Source organism: Cydia pomonella, chromosome 1 (assembly GCF_033807575.1).
Source record: "Cydia pomonella isolate Wapato2018A chromosome 1, ilCydPomo1, whole genome shotgun sequence".
In the NCBI taxonomy this organism is placed as follows: domain Eukaryota; kingdom Metazoa; phylum Arthropoda; class Insecta; order Lepidoptera; family Tortricidae; genus Cydia; species Cydia pomonella.
Window position 1 is genome coordinate 36,923,202 of NC_084703.1, and position 18,676 is coordinate 36,941,877.

Below are 18,676 nucleotides of genomic sequence, written 5' to 3' on the forward strand. Positions count from 1 at the left end.
GATAAAAAGTACCTACTCATTATTAGTACTTATATGTTAAAAAATGTCATGTTAAAACAAATATTTTTAATCCAAAAACGAAGATAACATATTTTTCTATTGTCGATATTTCAGGTTGTTAATGTAAATACATGACTGTAATTACAAGATTTAAGTTATGTGAGAATGATTATTTCGATGTTGTGTGACTAAGACAGAGCCTTAATGGATAACGAAAGATTAATAAACTTATACAAAAAATAAAAAATATCTTATGAACAAATACCGTAGCGTACCGTATAGTTTACGTTTTGAAAACCTTAAAATATGATAATAAAATAAAATAAGTGCTCCGATACAGTGGCTGTTAATATCTACTGGGTAGAAATAGAAAGCGGCGCACACCTCTCGACACCCCTGAGCCACTCACACCGATGTTGCCCTTGAGCCATCCTAGATATCGCTTTTTGTGATGGCGAGTCATCCTCTGCCAGAAATAAAATTGCATACCGTTTTCACATTACTTAGCTCATCATTTTAGATTCTATCAACTTTCAATAGTCCTTACAACCTGGCGGGTGCTGCCTCTGCGTGCGTCCAATGACACGGGCAAGAGCAGCATCCGCTCGGTGTACCCATTACATTTCATTAAAGTGTCAAAATAGCCTCTACGTGTTGGCTTTAGCTCCGCGCATGCCTCCCAAAGGTCCGAAACACCATTTTACCGTGATGGAAAAGCCATACAAAAATAAAATAAAAAAAATTAGCTCTAAAAAGTTTACACATTGTAGATAATTAAACGTATAAAATTTGAAAATGAATAGTTACACAATACGTTTTAACTAGAACCGAAAACAAGAACCTTCTTTTAAGTATACACATACTTGAGCCAGAAGGCTCCGTTCTTCGGCACAAGTATGTGTATACTTAAATCGACGCGCAGATTTGTTTTTAAACTTTAGGTATTATCATTTCAATGACAACGAGTGGACGCACGCGTCTTCCTAAATGACACGATCTACAGTGATTAACCATAAGTATCTTAAATCTTACGGACGGACGGCGAAGCGACTGCAATGTAGATGTATGAATTAAAGGAAATTAGACAAGTATCTCAGTAGCACAAAAGACATCAACGCGTGCATAATATATGAATTAGAGATGCGCAAAGTTGAAAAGATTGATTCATATCTTTCGCTAGTGGAGATATATATTCGCTCAGTGGATCTGTAGACTAGATTGTTCACGAGTTGAGCAGAAAGAGGTGGCGAATCACGCGATACGATCTCGCCATGTTTTCCCGACACCCTCCGAATTTTTCAGAACCGAGTCGCTCAAAAAATTCTGAAACCGACGTTTCGTATATTCGCATCGTCTCACTCGTATAGCTCGGCCGGCTCATTCGAATCATGAGTGTAAAAGAGCGAGCAAGTAGCACTGAGATAGATGACTTACTGAGCGAGTTAAATCTTTATTGAGTTAAAGAGTTAGTGAGTTAAATCATAAGATATAGTTCATTTAAATCGCTCGTGGACGACACATGTGTATAAACATTACAAAATTTGCGGAAGTCTCATACAAAATTTCATCCCCTTGTTTAAGGGTTTGGGAGATAAAAGTTCCAAGTTTTAGACTGTTTTTGTTGTTTGTGTCTATTACTAGCTTATACATACCAAATTTCAACTTTCTAGGACTTCAGGAAGTACCCTAAGAATTTTGATGATCATCAGTGAGTGAGAGAGTAAGTCAGTGACAAAATCGGGGTTTTTTAGATATCAATAAAATCTAAAGAATAAGAGCTATGTAATTGAAACTTTCTATTTAATAAGTCCACTATTGACATCATATCCCGAGAATATTGTTTATTTAATATAATCCAAACCCAAGTTATGAGTGTTCAAAAAAAGGACGAAGCCCTTCTAGAAATATGTAGTGCCTTTGCGTTTTGCTTGACTCGTCTTGGCCATTACTGTCGACGAGTAGAAAAACACTTTGTTGTAGGTACATAAGACGGGTTAATGCTAAGTACTATACTAATAAGTATATACAATACAATGTGTGTGAAATGTGAACTTATCTCTATAAGGGACCTCTTCTATTCAACCTTGGAGCAATCAAGAGAAAAAATGAAACATATTATGCTTTGTTGTCTCATTATACATTTAAAATAACTCAATTAATCTATAATTAGGTTTCTATTTCAAAATCACCAGCACTGGAGTCTATCATTATTCATTACGTACTTGTATGCATGGTACAAGCATAGCGTAAGTGAAATACATAGTGTACGGGGAAATATCCAAATCACAGCCAGTGTTTTTGTAAATGATTTGTGTCAAATGTAAAATTAGGTTGCCGCTAGTCTCGACAACGAGGTCGGCCCGCTTACAATTAGACACTACTTACTTTTGTTTGTCTTCTATGCTATGAGTAATGTTTAGACTAGTACTTTATATATGTATTTCCAATTTTAAATTTTACCTATTTATGAAACATATGTTAACGGCACCAATTTTGGGACATTTAAGAGAAAATTCTGGAGTATTTTTGATTTTCACCGACACCTGTAAAATGTCTACCGCTTTATGCGTAGAAAGTTAAATGTTCCATGCGTCCTTTATGATTTCTATGTATTTAATGAAAGATGCTGTAATTGGTTTCAATATTATTAACAAATTAGAACTGTTTTTGTGCTCCAGTCATGGGATGTATAGCGCCATTAATTTTCAAACTAACAAATATCAATGAAAAATTAAACTGAAGTAGCTCTATTGTTTTTTTTTTGTGGTAAAATGTTGCCAGCGTTTAAAAACTGATGGAAGTTAAATACTCATTTTACTATACATTACATTTAGGTACTTGTTATTAAAGGTATTAAGATCTTGTTTATGTTTATCTGTTAAAAGAAGCCTTTGCCCTAACGTGGGACACCTAAGTTGGTAAATTACTCTATGACGATCTAAATAGGTTGAATAATAAACCTCTACATTCCTTACTGAGAGTTGTTTTTTATGAATATAGAGAATATAGTATGTTTTGGTCACTTAGCGATATCAGCCTCCGGAACGCAAAGCTTAAATATTTCACTACTTCATCCCACACCCTTCCCACTACATAGCCAGAACTTCTACTGTAGGTAATTGAAAAATTATTGACGTATGTTTGAAAATATCTATTTAAATACCGCCGTCATGATTGCGTAAATCATTATGCAAAACTTTTGTAATTATTTAACCTTGATTAATTATTAAACAAGTTATACTTAGATATAAATAAAATGTCTATTCACCCAAAGACGATAAGAAAATTAATGTAAGACCATTAAGTTATCGTCCAATGTAGCATAGAACAGAGCCGTGGTAAAAAAATACATGTTAGAATTGTATAACTGGTTTCTTGTTTGTTGGAATATTCAATGATAGAGTGCCAGTGAAAGTCATGATCGACTTACTGTGTACACGGTTCCGGTTCATCACCGCATTTATCATTTAATTACACATTAGCATGTCTCTATATTTTACCGCAAAATTTTACCTATTTCGTGACAATTTTACCAACTTGTGCATAAACATTTGAATCTGTATCAACGATACTAATGCATACATTGATAAAACCAATAGCTAGTAGGTATCTTTTATCCCATATCTCTATATGTCATATCTCAATTAATAAAAAAAAAAATAGAAAGTCAAAGTTTAGTAAATTACATTAACATACCATAACACTTAAATAAAAATAACGATAATATAAGATAGTCTGAATTTACTGAATAACGAACTCGTACGAGTATCTGTATTATATAGGTAAATATCAAATTTACTTACAGGCTTAAACTGCATTAATAGCATTTCAAACGACCGACCTTCTAGTGACACTTGGACGCGGAAATTAAACAAATAATTACTTCCTAGATAGTTTAAGTGCGTGAGCTATATGTAAGAACACAAAATCCAGTGGCTAGTTCTTATTAATTAAATTAATGGAGTTAATATATACATAGGTACCTGAAAGTAGGTATTGAAAAGAAATGAAGGGACTTAAAACACTTTAGTTGGTTGTGAAATATCATACCATAACATGGAACTTATAGGAGTATAATTTTAGGAATGTACTTCGCACTGCATAAGTTGGTCAAGACACATACTTCGTATTCAGAATATACAATATTTTGAAACATTTTTCGATTAGAAGTTGTACACACACACGCGCATATAAACTCCCCCACACACACGTATATGTATATATATAGTGTTTTTTTTTTTGAGTTTCGTAGTCAGCTAGAAACCTTTATCGTTGCGCCATGTCTGTCTGTTCATCCGCGGTTTTGCTCCGTGATTGTAAGTGCTAGAAAGCTGCATTTTGGCATGAATACATTAATCTTGCATGGCGACACAACGGTAAAATAAAAACTACAAAAAATGAAACGGTCTTCAAAAAACATTTTTTGATAAAGTAAGTCCCTCCCCCCACCCCCTCCTCTAACTTTTGAACCATGTGCCCAATAAATATAGAAAAAACGTGAAACAAAAGTTTAATAAATACTTTCAATGAAAACTACAGCGAACTTGATCGGTCCAACCGATTTTGAGATTTATGCAAAAAATATTCTCTTCTTATTAAAAGACGTATTACAAGGCGCTGCGAAAGTATTCCCTTAATCCCTTATGCTTGTAATGAAGTATGTACTTACATGATATTTAAGAAATTTAGCGTTTGCCCTGTTCTGACAGAATATTAATTACGCTGAGCATGGCCCGACATGCGCATAGCCGATTTTATTTTACATTTTAATAAATATTCTGCTAATTACGTGTATACCCTGATGTGCAAGAGTAACGGACACCCAGACATTTGACTTCCACGCATGCCAACTTTGTTAAAGTTCATTAACAAGTATACATACTTTAGTGGCAGTAGCGCAAATTTTTGCAATAGGATACCCGAAACAAAATGACGATTGTATGGCGTAAGCGATTGTAGGCTAGGTTCTAGTAATTCCTAAATATATATTTTTTTGCATATATTAAATTATTATCAATATCTCGTTCAAAAGCCATAAAAAATTGTTTAATTGATTTCGTAATGACTTTATTTATATAAATAAAACTGAGTTAGTATTCTTACCATTGAACATTAGATATGGTAGACATTTAATTTACATTTCAATTAAAATTCTTAGGGTTCCGTACCAAAAAGGTATAATACAAAAGGAACCCTTATGGTGCGACTTTGTCCGTCCATCTGTCTATCACATCACTAAATATCTCGAGAACTAATCAAGTTATCGATTCGAAATTTGGAATATACATGAAAAAAGCCACATTGAACGTATTTTTTTATTAACTATGAAAAATATCCAATATGAAGAGTGGGTAAAATTTCAAAGCTAGTTACTAGGTCAACTGATGATACTCTATGATCTGAGGATGATACCTACCCCTACCATTATAAATAATTTAAACTGTACATTCCAGAAGAGTTTTTTATTATTTTTTTACAGTGATAAAAAAAAATGTATGAAGGATATTGTAAAAAGCGGCCAAGTGCGAGTCGGACTCGCCCATGAAGGGTTCCGTACATTTATGACGTATTAAAAAAAACTACTTACTAGATCTCGTTCAAACCAATTTTCGGTGAAAGTTTGCATGGTAATGTGTATCTTATATTTTTTTTTTAGATTTTTCATTCTGTTATTTTAGAAGTTACAGGGGGGGGGGGACACATTTAATCACTTTTGAAGCGTCTCTCGCGCAAACTATTCAGTTTAGAAAAAAATGATATTAGGAACCTAAATATCATTTTTGAAGACCTAACCATAGATACCCCACACGTATGGGTTTGATGAAAAAAAATTTTTTTTTAAATTTTATGACGTATTAAAAAAAAACTACTTACTAGATCTCGTTCAAACCAATTTTCGGTAGTAGTTTGCATGGTAATGTATATCATATATTTTTTTTTGATTTTTCATTCTGTTATTTTAGAAGTTACGGGGGGGGGGGACACACATTTTACCACTTTAGAAGTGTCTCTAACGCAAACTATTCAGTTTAGAAAAAAATTATATTAGAAACCTCAATATCATTTTTGAAGACCTATCCATAGATACCCCACACGTACGGGTTTGATGAAAAAAGATTTTTTGAGTTTCAGTTCTAAGTATGGGAAACCCCCAAAATTTATTGTTTTTTTTTTCTATTTTTGTGTAAAAATCCTAATGCGGTTCATATAATACATCTACTTACCAAGTTTGAACAGTATAGCTCTTATAGTTTCGCAAAAAAAGTGGCGGTGACATAATCGGACAGACAGACGGACATGACGAATCTATAAGGGTTCCGTTTTTTGCCATTTGGCTACGGAACCCTAAAAACACATTCCCCGAAGTTTATCAAAGAAAGTATGAAATTTTTACATGACATTAACTTTATCATAAATATTACAGGAAAAATTCAGCCAAAACATTCCAGAAATGAACTTACAATTAAACCACAACTGCGTTTGTTCATTTTACTTGAAATTACACTAAAGCACTTTCTATCAAATGAAACAAAAATTGTTGAAAGCGGTTCACATGATAAATAATTATAATTGAAAAACCAACACATCTACTTTCAGTCACGCAAATTAGGTAGCTGATTTGCCGATTGATGGCGCTATACACAATTATATTTAGTATATTTCTGGTCAAACCTCATTGGTGTTTAGGTACATCAAATTATTGAAAGTGTGTACGGAACCCTCGGTGCACGAGCAGCGAACTCGCACTTAACCGTTTTTTTATGGTCATGATACAGTCACCTATATATGTTACCCTTTGAAGGCCGCAAAAATATGTGACACGCTCTTAAGGCTATAAAAATATATAAGATCTTGTCAGATATTTTTGCGGCCTTTGTTGTGTATCATATTATTGCAGGTTACTGTACACAAAAAATGGCAAAGTTTCAGACATAAATAACCAATTGAATTAAATTTAAAAACATTAAGTTACTTCCTAAAATGATTTTCATTTTTTTTTTGAAGCATTGGAAAATGGTGCCAAGTCCTCCTGTCTTCTGTCTCCTTTCCTACTTTTGATGTTGTCGCGATTCGACATTTTATTTGTTAGAATGTATTTTTATAGGTTCGAATTGCGATTTTTCTGGAATCCCGACGGTTAAAGTGAGGAAAAACGTGTTCTTATAATTGTTTTTTTTTCTCTGGTAAATTGGATAAAGCGGTATTTAAGTATTAAATTACCTATATTACTTACGGAGCACAGTTGGGCGGATTTTCATAGTCTGATATTTAGATCTCACAGGTGAGTTATTACTAAACCGGTACTTCAAACTATTTTTTTATTCACATACCTACGTCATATAAATACAGCGAGAAATAGTATAATTAACAAAATTATGCACAATTTAGTGCATATATTACTTTTATAGTCCATATGGTGCTACTTGACCGCCCTAGTGCGGTAACTAGCACTATACGGCGTATATCGAAACTTTAAAGGGCCATCAGTACCCCTAGTGTAAATAAATTCGATTTCGAAACGTGACGTACGCGTTTGCGTTTAGTCTCATTTTGTATTGGATTTAGAAAGAGCGCACCAAGCGGGACGTTTTGGAAACTCAAAATCCTATACAAAATGAGACTTAACGCAAACGCGTTCATCACGTTATGATGTCGATCAAATTTACACTAGGGTTACTGTACTGTAAAACGTTGTACAATACACGTGTGACAAGGCAATTAATTAGCAACTCGTGTCGATTTAAAACGCTCCTTTTAGTCGTGTTTTAATTTATCGCCACTCGTTGGCAATTTCCTATTTTGCACACTTGTATCGTAATGTACTTTTTCTACTCGTCGACTGTAATGGTTGCATTAAGACTTCGTATACCAAACTGAAATCGCATACCTACTTTTCACTATAGGATCCTAACTCAAGTGATATAGGTATTCATATCAAAACGCTTTAGTCAATTATAATAAATTTGACCAATCACGTGCCGCCGCGGTCAAGAGGACGAAACAAAACGATAGCTCAAAGTGTATAAGCAAATTTTGGTATATTTGTAGGTAAAGGAATATAATTAACATTCCCGCTTGAGTATCTTTTTAAATATTGATCTTAGCGAAAAGTGCTCCACATGTTTCTTACAGGAAATCTTATGTTACTTATTTATGTATAAAGATTTTTTGCTATGGGTTATAATTTTCACATTATTTACGAAAAACTAAAAAATGAATCGTATTATTGATCCTTGCAAAAAGTGTACTGAATAATTATTGTTGAAAATTTTGACTTTTGTTGAGATTATTGACGTTGACCACCGTTTACAAGCTATTTACGAAAATATAAAAAATCTTGCCAATACATTTTGAAATAGGACTTTAATATTTTTTAAATATTGATCCTAATGGAATCTTCTATGTAGACAGTTTTATATAGATTATTTGCGTTTAAGAACATATTTTGCTATGAGCCACGGTTTACGAGTTATTGACGAAAACCTTAAATAGGGACCTTCGTCCTCATCATAAACGTAATTACCTGGACTGATTTTAGATTTTTTTAAACATTTGATAGCTGCTGTTATCCTTATTTTTGTGTATAGATAACACACACAATATGTTTAAGGTTTAACCGTAGTCGCGAATATTATACGTCACCAGCTTCCCAGCGCCATTTTCCTGGTATTATTGTCCAGGAAAATGACAAACCTAGCAATAATTATTATTTTAATGGATCAAACATATATAAACTGGAATTATAAGCGCATCCTCAATGCATTTATTTAAAAATATTCCATTAGATAAAAATGTTTTGTTCATATGTGTGATATGAGAATAAATTCTTTAAGCCGAAACCGATGTATATTATTTTAGACAGGTGTCATTTACGTAACTTGAGCGTCACGTTCCTGGCCCAAATTATTCTTATTATTAATTCCAACTCGCATAGATAATAGATTAATAACATGCCTTTTATACCATTAAACTTCCATTTCAAAGTTCTTTTTGTTTTTGACGACCGATCTGGCCTAGTGGGTAGTGACCCTGCCTATGAAGGCGATGGTCCCCGGTTCAAATCTTGATAAGGACATTTATTCGTGTGATGAGCATGGATATTTGTTCCTGAGTCATGGGTGTTTACTATGTATTTAAGTATTTATAAATATCTATATATATCGTTGTCTTAGTACTCGTACCCTGAACACAAGCCTTATTGAGCTTACTGTCAATTCAAATATACTTTATTCATGTAGGCCTAGCAACAAGCACTTATGAATAGTAAGACAGTATTACATATAATTATCTTAATCTAATTATCAGAGCAATTTATTGATGTTGTAAATATTATTCCATATATAATACTAATGAATATAATTTATAGATCAAATTTAATACTAAAACTTTCACAAAATACAGTCATACAAAAAAAAATGTATAAAAAATACTTGTCTAGATTGTTTCTAGAATAAATTCTAAATGTCAAACAAATATAATAAAAACAACAAAGGAAATACATGCATTGGAATATCCATTTCATCATCATTATTCAAATATAATAAATAATTAATCATTTCGAATCACAATTAATCCCACGTTGTTTTATCATTCATGTAGTCTTGTGTGGTATAATAAGCTTTAGAAATAAGTTTACGCTTTACATGATTCTTAAATTTATTAATTGGTAACTCAGTAATATGGTTTGGAAGTTTATTATAAAATCTCACACAATTACCCATGAATGATTTTTTAATTTTATGGAGCCGAGTGAAGGGCACGGCGAGCTTATGTTTATTTCTAGTATTAATATTATGAATGTCACAATTTTTCTTAAAATCGGCAATATTTTTATGCACATACAGAATATTCTCATAAATGTATTGACAGTGCACTGTCATGATGTCAATTTCCTTAAATTTATCTCTCAGTGAGTCTCTATGGTTCATTTTATATATAGCTCGAATAGCCCTCTTCTGCAGAACAAAAATGGTATTTATCTCTGAAGCACCACCCCACAGTAAAATACCATATGACATAATGCTATGGAAGTAACTAAAATATACTAATCTGTGGGACTTAGTCAATTTGTGTAATAATGTCCTATAATATTTATTTATTTATTTTTATTTTATTTTTGTAACTCGTGGTTAATTTTCTCCAAACAACTAAAAAAAGTATTAATGAGTTCATTTTCTGCTATGGCCGTCATTTTCCTGCTACTGGCATCACAATCCTGATCCAATTTATTTTAATATATTATTATTTCTAAACTATTTACTTTTATGGGTAATTTTTCCGTTTGTTTCACTCGTTAACAAATCGCAATAACATTTATGCATTCAATGTTAACCACAGGAATTGAAATGTGCATTCGTTGTGTCCATGATAACTGACTATACTGCACACGGAAGATACGAAAACTTCATTAATTTTATTGGATGGAGCTCTCGACCGTGGGATTAACCACCACAGTTTTTAGGTATAAATATAAATGTAAGCCGTATCTACTTTACCTGCCAAGTACGGGCGACAGGCTTATGACCTTCGTCTGAAATCAAACGAAAGAAGAATTTTATTCATACATTTGAAAAACATGCAAACAAGCAGATAGACATGTTCATAGCAGAAATACATTAAGAAAGGAGGGTGAGATGAGATCTTTATAGTCGCTTTATAGTCGCCCAAAAGATCCCAAGAATTTAGTATCTTATACCTTTAAACGAGCAATTCTTGTATATATATACCTGCCTACAAAACCTGCTGACAAAATTAAGTACGTAAAAGTTAGGTACTATTTTGTTCAGAGTGTAAATTTATTCTATTTCGTGACGTGACGTATGCGTTTGCGTTAAGTCTCATTTAGTATGGGATTTAGAAACAGCGCGCCAAGCGGAACGTTTTGGAAACTCATAATCCCATACAAAATGAGACATAACGCAAACGCGTACGTCAAGTTTCGCTGTCGAATAAATTTACAATTAATAGGTGTACTGAACACGTATTTTACAAAACACGGAAACAGAGGGCCTACCGCGAACCACGTTCGACGTGTTGCCTCTCTGTCGCACTTGTAAATTCGTGCTTAAGTGTGACAGGGAGGCAACACGTTGAACGTGGTTCGCGGTAGGCCTTCTGTAGGTAAAGAAAAAAATCAAACATTAATATGATTTGTTTAGTTGAATGAATCATACACGGAACACACGCATTGCAGCCATAATATAATCATTTAATTCGTAATGATACATTTTTAACAAATCGAAGGTTTGCCAGCTACGGTCTGTTGTGTAATGTAGGGGTCGTTAAGTTATTGTAATGTTGCGACAAAATCATATTCACTTTTTTTCCTCATTAACTTATCTGCAAGCCATTAAGTTGTGGTCATTGCTTAAATTGAAGTTTGCGAAAATGTACCTACCAACTTACTCGGTTTAAGCTTGCCTAACTGTATCTTTCTACATACGTGCGTATACGCGTTGTGCGTTAATCACTTCGTGTATAGTCGTGCATGGATACGGTGACTTCATGAGTAATTGGCATAGCTAAACACTACACTACATGGAAATAATAATAATATATATAATTTATAATACGCACCTACCTAAATAAATAAAATCTTATAATACTAAATACTATACAAGAGTAAGTAAATATGTATTTCTGTTACCTTTTGACGGCTGAACTAATTAACTATTTTTATAAAATTAAGTAATTAGCTATTTTTATAAAAGCTTTGCCTTAGAAATAAGCTACTTTTTGGTATTAAGCTTCTGGGAAAAGAAGGTTTATTATATTACTTACCCAGACCACAGCGAATCCCTCGCGGTCGAATCCGCATGTTAGTAGAGTCAGATCAAGAGAAGTTAACAGCGATTTTAATAGCTTAATAGATTTTAAACGTCAAACACTTGCTCAGGCTGCGGTATAAAAATCGCTGCCAACTTAGCTTGGTCTGACTTTAATAGGATAATTTTAAATCTACTAATGCTAAGCCATAGAAAGTTATCTTTCTAGGCATTAGGTATGTTACAAGATGGGAGAGATCTAAAACACGTAAAAGTTTATTTTAATAAACTAAGCATAATAATTAGTTACAAGCTAAAACAACGCTCTCCTTTCTTCATAAATTTACCTTTTACAGACAGAATGCGAGTACAAAAGCATCGCAGATGAATCTGCAAAACGAATAAAACCACAACTGTGGTATCCAATTAAGTGGATTGCTAATAAAAGTGAAATCGAAGCGAGTGCAGTGGCCGCAGTGCCGCGCGCAGCGACACGTCTCTAACCCAAACCAACGTCGCGGCAAAGAAACAAACAAGTTTGACAAACGTATTAATACATACATTTTACACACTACAGTTATAGTTCGCCTCACAAACATATAAATATACAGTTTCACTCTTGACAGACAGATCGCAGTCGTTGGAGTAATCTTTACAGAAGTTCTTTAAAAATTACCACCGTTAAAACTAGTTAATTTAGTTGTTGAACTTAGAAACCCATCGGTATTATGTACTTAAATTAATATTCTACCCAAAAAGAAACTATAAATAAAGTTTTAGTTCTGTAATTTAGGTTACTATTCTGAAACACCGGGAAATCTCCCATTTGTCTTAATGTCTCATTATGTCAAAAATCTTTGTTGAATTGACAGACCCCCAAAACAAACGAGATTGTAAATGAAGATGACGAATAAGTTTCCGTATTTGCATTTTATTGTCGCTACTAAGTTGCGAATTGTGAAGGCCGTTCTTAAACTATGTACATTGTCTCCTTTATTCATAGTTTGTATTTATAGAAAATGATGTGATTAAAGTGCCTCAGGTATCCAGTAGAAGTTGTGACAAGAGTCTGCGGGCCGGCAGCGGTGCGGCCGCGAGGCTCGTGTAATTTATCGCGGTCCTAGATCCGGTTGCTCCGCCCGGCGCGCGCACCGCCCGCAATGCGCCCACACAATATTTTGCTCTATTATCAATTCAGATCGATCACGAACCGCACTGGGTACATTCGATTTTTGCGCTGCTTTATTTTGGCTTAACATAGATAAATTTAGCTGTTTTCTATTACAGTTACGAGCGTCGTGGTAACAATCAGTCTCGCGTACAGCCGTACATTGTGACCGCTAAGACGCTAGGCAAAGGTATTTTTTATAGTTATGATTACCCTAGTATACGTTAGCGTCTGTAATGATATATGATAAATTGATAATACATACATTTGTATATCAATTGAAATGGGAATCCTGACGCCGAGAGAGATCTAGGGCTGTCATGAATTAAGTTTCGCACTAAATTTCCATTTAGGAAACATATAAGTATACTCATACTTGTACTACTTTGACGAGAAGCATCATGTGAACATTTTTACGGCTAGATCTGTTGTTTTTCCATGTATAGAGTTTGTTTGATTTTTTATGGATTGCCTATTAACTGTGTAAATGCCAGATTCTTGTGTGAGTGTATATGTATGTCTTCATACCGAAAACTAGAAATAATGGACTACATCGTTATGATTACTGGAATTCACTGTATGACTTAGTTTTGAATATCTAAAATATACTAAGGAGAAAGTGAGCCAAGGATGAAGTCATTTACCGCTGGCACCTAAACGTGACGTACGAAATAGCACTGGTATGATTAGATATATAGATACGGCACAGGGCTTGATTGACGTGGCCTGGCTCTCACGCCAGAGGAATCTCATAATGAGTCAGTTAGCGGGGCCAAGTCGGCGTGGAGCGACGGATAGCGTGCCGGGCCGAGCCAGCCGTCGACTCCGTGTTACGGTTAATGTGGCTTGCATCACATGTGCACTGTGCCGCCGCCGGCCGATGACGCCGATATACACAACTGAGGAAAGTCATGACGTAGCATACAATTGCATTCGAAATATACTGTTATATTGAAGTAATCAATGACTTTGTTTCTTGTTGAACGGGTCTAAATACATATTTTTTTAAAGACTAAAGTGGACGATCACGCTAATCCGCCTTTCCATACAAACGTAGTAACCATTTGCCTCTCTGGATATTCATTATAGAAAATATTTTTACACAATTTGATGTATATTAACCACGACTATGCACCTTCGAATGTTTCTTTTCCAATACATTTCTACAATTTCTTGTCGTACTGTATTTTGAATGTCATGTTTTGCACTTTATAATGGAATAGACAATAAAAAGTAGCTACAATTTCAATCGTTTAATGTTATTATTTTTAAAACTTAGTGCTCATTTAAACCGTTCTTAAAATGTGGCATTGCGGCCCGATTCGAAGAATGAGATACGATAACGATAAGTTCTGGTTTATATAAGTTCTCATTTAGATATCGTTTGTATGTCGTATAATTGAAAGAAGCAGCTCAATTCGGGCAACCAATGTCACTTTGACGTTAGAAATATTGTAGATAGATCTTATTGGGATCACAGCGGAATCGAAATAAACGTTAATATTTGACATGTCGTTTAGTTATCGATATTTTAAAGACCTTTCCAAGATCTTAAACGTGTCTTAATCATTCTTCGAACCGTGCCGTTGGTAATTGCCTATTTTCTTACCAAGTAAAAATATACGGAAACTCTCTTGATAATATCAATTTTATAATTATTAATTACATTGAAATTTCGAGTACCTAATTCTGAAAAACGAAGCAATTTTTTTAACCTCTATTCTAATGTCAATAAAAATGAAGTGTCAATTGCAAACAATTGTGATAAATTTAGTGTGTTACTTGATATCAAACGATATAGAAGTTGGCACCGACTCTAAGTCATCTCTGAAAATATAAAACGTTTGCGTGACATGCGCGAAAAAAGTTTTCATTTACCGCCATTTCACATTCAGTTTATTTTTTAATTACATGGTTGGTATACAATTAGTTTCTTTTGCTATTTATAAACTAACACTCGTGTTAATCCACATTCGTAATTAAATGCCTTTCATTATGTAGCAGTCACATAAAGTACTATTTACATATATAGGTAATTGTAGTCCGCGGTAACGGTACGATTTATAAAATCAGCATCATGGGTATTCCAAAAACACTTTTTCTACATCTAGCATTATTTATAAAAAAATACAAGGTCATTATTGATGTTTCATGTACTCACTTTTTTATTGCTATATCACGTCTTGTCCTCGACGGTCGTTGCTTCTTAACTTCTGTTACAAGGGTTATGTTTCGACTTTAGAATTCTCTAAAACGTTAACAAGCACGACCGATTCGTGATATAAGGTCTTGACTAGTAATAGGTTTATTTTTGGGTTAACATTCTTATTAAAGTATAAATATAAAAACTTGTCGATTTATACCTTGCGCCAATTTTTGGATACGATACACGAAAGCATTTTTTTAGATATGAAATGTTGAGTTACGCAAAGTCTTCATCGTCGTCACGTTGCGTTATACGATTAGCCATAATTCTACTTTAGGCACCTTCGATGTGCTAGTCAGTCTTGTATCCCTCTTCGGGCTGATGTGCATATAATGAATATGCATATAACGAGCATATGCATATAATTTGGAACCAAATAACGTTTATTTAATCATTTTAACAAACACAAATGGGTGGAAAAACAATTAAAAACTTAAATTAAGAACTTATAAATAAAAAAATTGTCCCATGTCGAGACCGCTTGGCAGGGTGCCCAGAAGGCTGGCTGCATTGCCCCTCTGGATAGCAATGCTTATCCGCTGGGCGAAATACAAGCCAGCCCTCTGGTCACCCGAAGCCTCTATAAGGTGTTTTGCTAACTCCTTATAGAGGCGGCGCGTGCTAGGCTACCAAATAACTAATAATAACATTCCAATTTATCATTACCTAACACATGTTGCCTTTAGCTACGTAATTCATCCACTAAGGCGGTCTTTACATTGCGTGCGGAACCGTATGCCGCTCCGGTGTGCGAAGCGAACATCGCTATTTAAATGCACACTGTCGCGCTTACACATCGGAGCGGCGTGCGAATCCGCATCAGTGTAATAAAAGCCTAAGTATAACTGCAATAACATCTTACACAAGAAATAGTAACACTTTAACAAAAGAGATTTGTTATTAATCACAATTTATTATAAGCACATATGTACAGTAGCGGCAAATAATCTATCGTATTTTTAGATACATTAGCATTTTTTATAATCTCTCAAAAACGTTTCAAGTGATTTCGATGAAATTTACAATATAGGCTCATATAAGAAGATTTTGTTCAAAATAGGGTTTAATTTTTTAATTAAATAGTTTGCCTGAGTTTTCGCGGTAGCCCGATGGGTATTAAATTGTAAATTAATTATGCGATTTAAAGTTCAAACCAGAGGCTAATGCGAACGAAAATCGATCCTTCTAGTTTTTATTGTTAGTAAGATTCACTTTTGAATGTTTTCAAATAAGAAATTCAATTTTTATAACATACATTAATTTGTGTGTGTCATGCCCCCAATCCGCATTGTGCCAACGTGGCCGCGCATGCACGTTGCCACGTGCAGTGGAAGTTAAGTCTATATACATATATGGTCGTAATGAAGATATAGTAATTGTTTACATGATAATGATGTTGAATCTACGAATTTTCGAATGTATGATAGATTTTTCGCTGCTACTGTTTTTGAATCGATTTGAATGTAACATATTTTTAGTAAAGCTTTTATATCAGTAAGTTTTATGTAGTTGGAATTTTCAGAGGCTTTTTGGGCTTAAACCACTTTCTGTCTCTGTTAAACAAAATCTTTTAAGCAAGTGACATTGTAACAACTGCATAATAGAAGTTATGCAGTGGTTACTATAGTTACTGACTGAACGGGAGCAAACTCATTTAAAAAGCTATTTCACCATCCTACCCATAAGGTTCAAATTCATGTAACAGTTCATTTGGAGATAACACGTAGAAAATAATCGGCAGCCCATATTCGGGTAAATTTTGAGAAAAGTCCATAAATTTTTTGGTGATAGCAAAACGCAGATTAGCAGATTAATCCGTTAGCTTTTAAGCCCAAAAATCACCTCACAAATTTCCAACTATATGATATTCGTGATGTAAGCCCGTTTGCCATACTTCATCCAGGAGTTAGTATCATATTTACTGATATAAAAGCTGTACTGCATATAGAATTAACAGTTTTACAGCTCTATAAAGAAGTACTCGAACCTTCAACGATAGGTATTTTGTATAATTGTAAGCATTTACGATCGAAAGCAGATGAGTTCTTAGCCGCTAAATCGATAAAATGCAAGTGAAATATTTTGAAATGATTCGTCATAAAGTTTATATTGCAAACATAACTTTCTAATTTAACATAATATTTAACGACCAATTAAGGAAGAGGCGTTATACTGAGTAATTAAAATCAAAATGGTCATTAGCGTAGGCGCATTAGTATTATTTTGTCGGGGGGGTCGCCGGTCGCGGTCGCACGCCGCGCCGCCAATAGTGAGGATCAGCAGTTCGCTCAGTGATAATTAATAACTAACATTTGTAGAATAACGCTTTACGATAACGAGCATCGCCAAATGAGGTCGAAGCGGTTTATAGTGGCATTACTAGTATGTACGTAAGGTATCTTCTACACTTAAATCACCTTGCCGAAAAGAAAAAGTGTACCAATTGAGCTGTGTGAGAGCTAGACCGTAAATCAAATTGAAGATGCCCGATAAAGTGGATAATAATTAGTGGAAGACGTGAAAGCGTTGGGAGCAAAATTCGTGAGAGTTGGTGTTAGTGTGATTGTGCATTTGCCGAGGGACATCCGGTTTTGCGGTCGCGGAGCGCTGCCATCGCGTCCATTGCTAATATAAAACGTACGTATTTTCATTACTAGCATGAAATGTGCAGGCGTTCGTAAAGTTAAGTTTACAGGCTGTCTTGGAAAATGCTTTGGTGAAGAAATGCCTTATAAAGCTGTCGTAGTGGCAGCATCTTTGGTCTCCGCATGCATTAGAAGTCACGCCGCATTTTCTTCGCCCACGCCTCGGTTGCCGGCCACGGGCCACTCCATTTGGTCGCCCGTGGGTGTCGTTGGTTGCTGCTTTAGCTAATCTGAAAATATACTCTACAAAAAGAAACATACACACACACACATATATATATATATATATATATATATATATATATGTGTGTGTGTGTATGTTTATGTATATGTATGTATGTATTTGCTGTCCATGGCTTATGATAAGATTGGAGTAAGATTGAAGGCCAGTCTATACCCATTTCATTGTGTGATCTAGATGAAAACAAGATTGGCTTGTTTATCTCACTTGATTTAATTGTAAGATTGTGACCGCTCAAATTAGGAAGCTCGGACGCGAATATGCTAAATTTCGACTTTATAGGATTTTTAACATAGCTGGGTACAGTGACAGCTAGCTCTCATCTCAATACAATTATAAGAAGTTATGGGTTATGCATTGTATGGACTTGACAACTCTCACTGTACCCAAGCTATGTGATAAATAGTATACGCGTTTGGGGGCATTTTTTAATTTCGAACGCTTGACTGTCACCATGCATTTAAAATTGGTGATTAGGTAATAGGTACATTTTGTAGACGTGGGCGCTAGATGAGATTGACGCCAATTAAATTTCTGATCTAATTTCCAAACGGCCTTAAACTCGATCCGTTGGTAGTCCGTATGAAGGTCGCGTAAAGATTATTGACACCTAATTAAATGAAATGCATTTAATATAAACAACTCAAAATA

The 18,676-nt window shown here is 34.4% G+C and overlaps 1 protein-coding gene across 2 annotated transcripts in view; it reads left to right on the forward strand.

Annotated features, from left to right (window-relative positions):
• Nucleotides 1-18,676, forward strand: part of LOC133521741 (zinc finger protein 202) — an 87,645-nt gene that overhangs the window by 16,724 nt on the left and 52,245 nt on the right. Inside the window, exon 2 of one of the 2 annotated variants that reach the window (XM_061856816.1) lies at nt 13,053-13,123. The exons of the other annotated variant lie outside the window; for it this stretch is intronic. The gene's annotated coding sequence lies outside the window, so the exon portion shown is untranslated. The remainder of the gene's footprint in view (nt 1-13,052; nt 13,124-18,676) is intronic. 2 annotated transcript variants of the gene reach the window in all.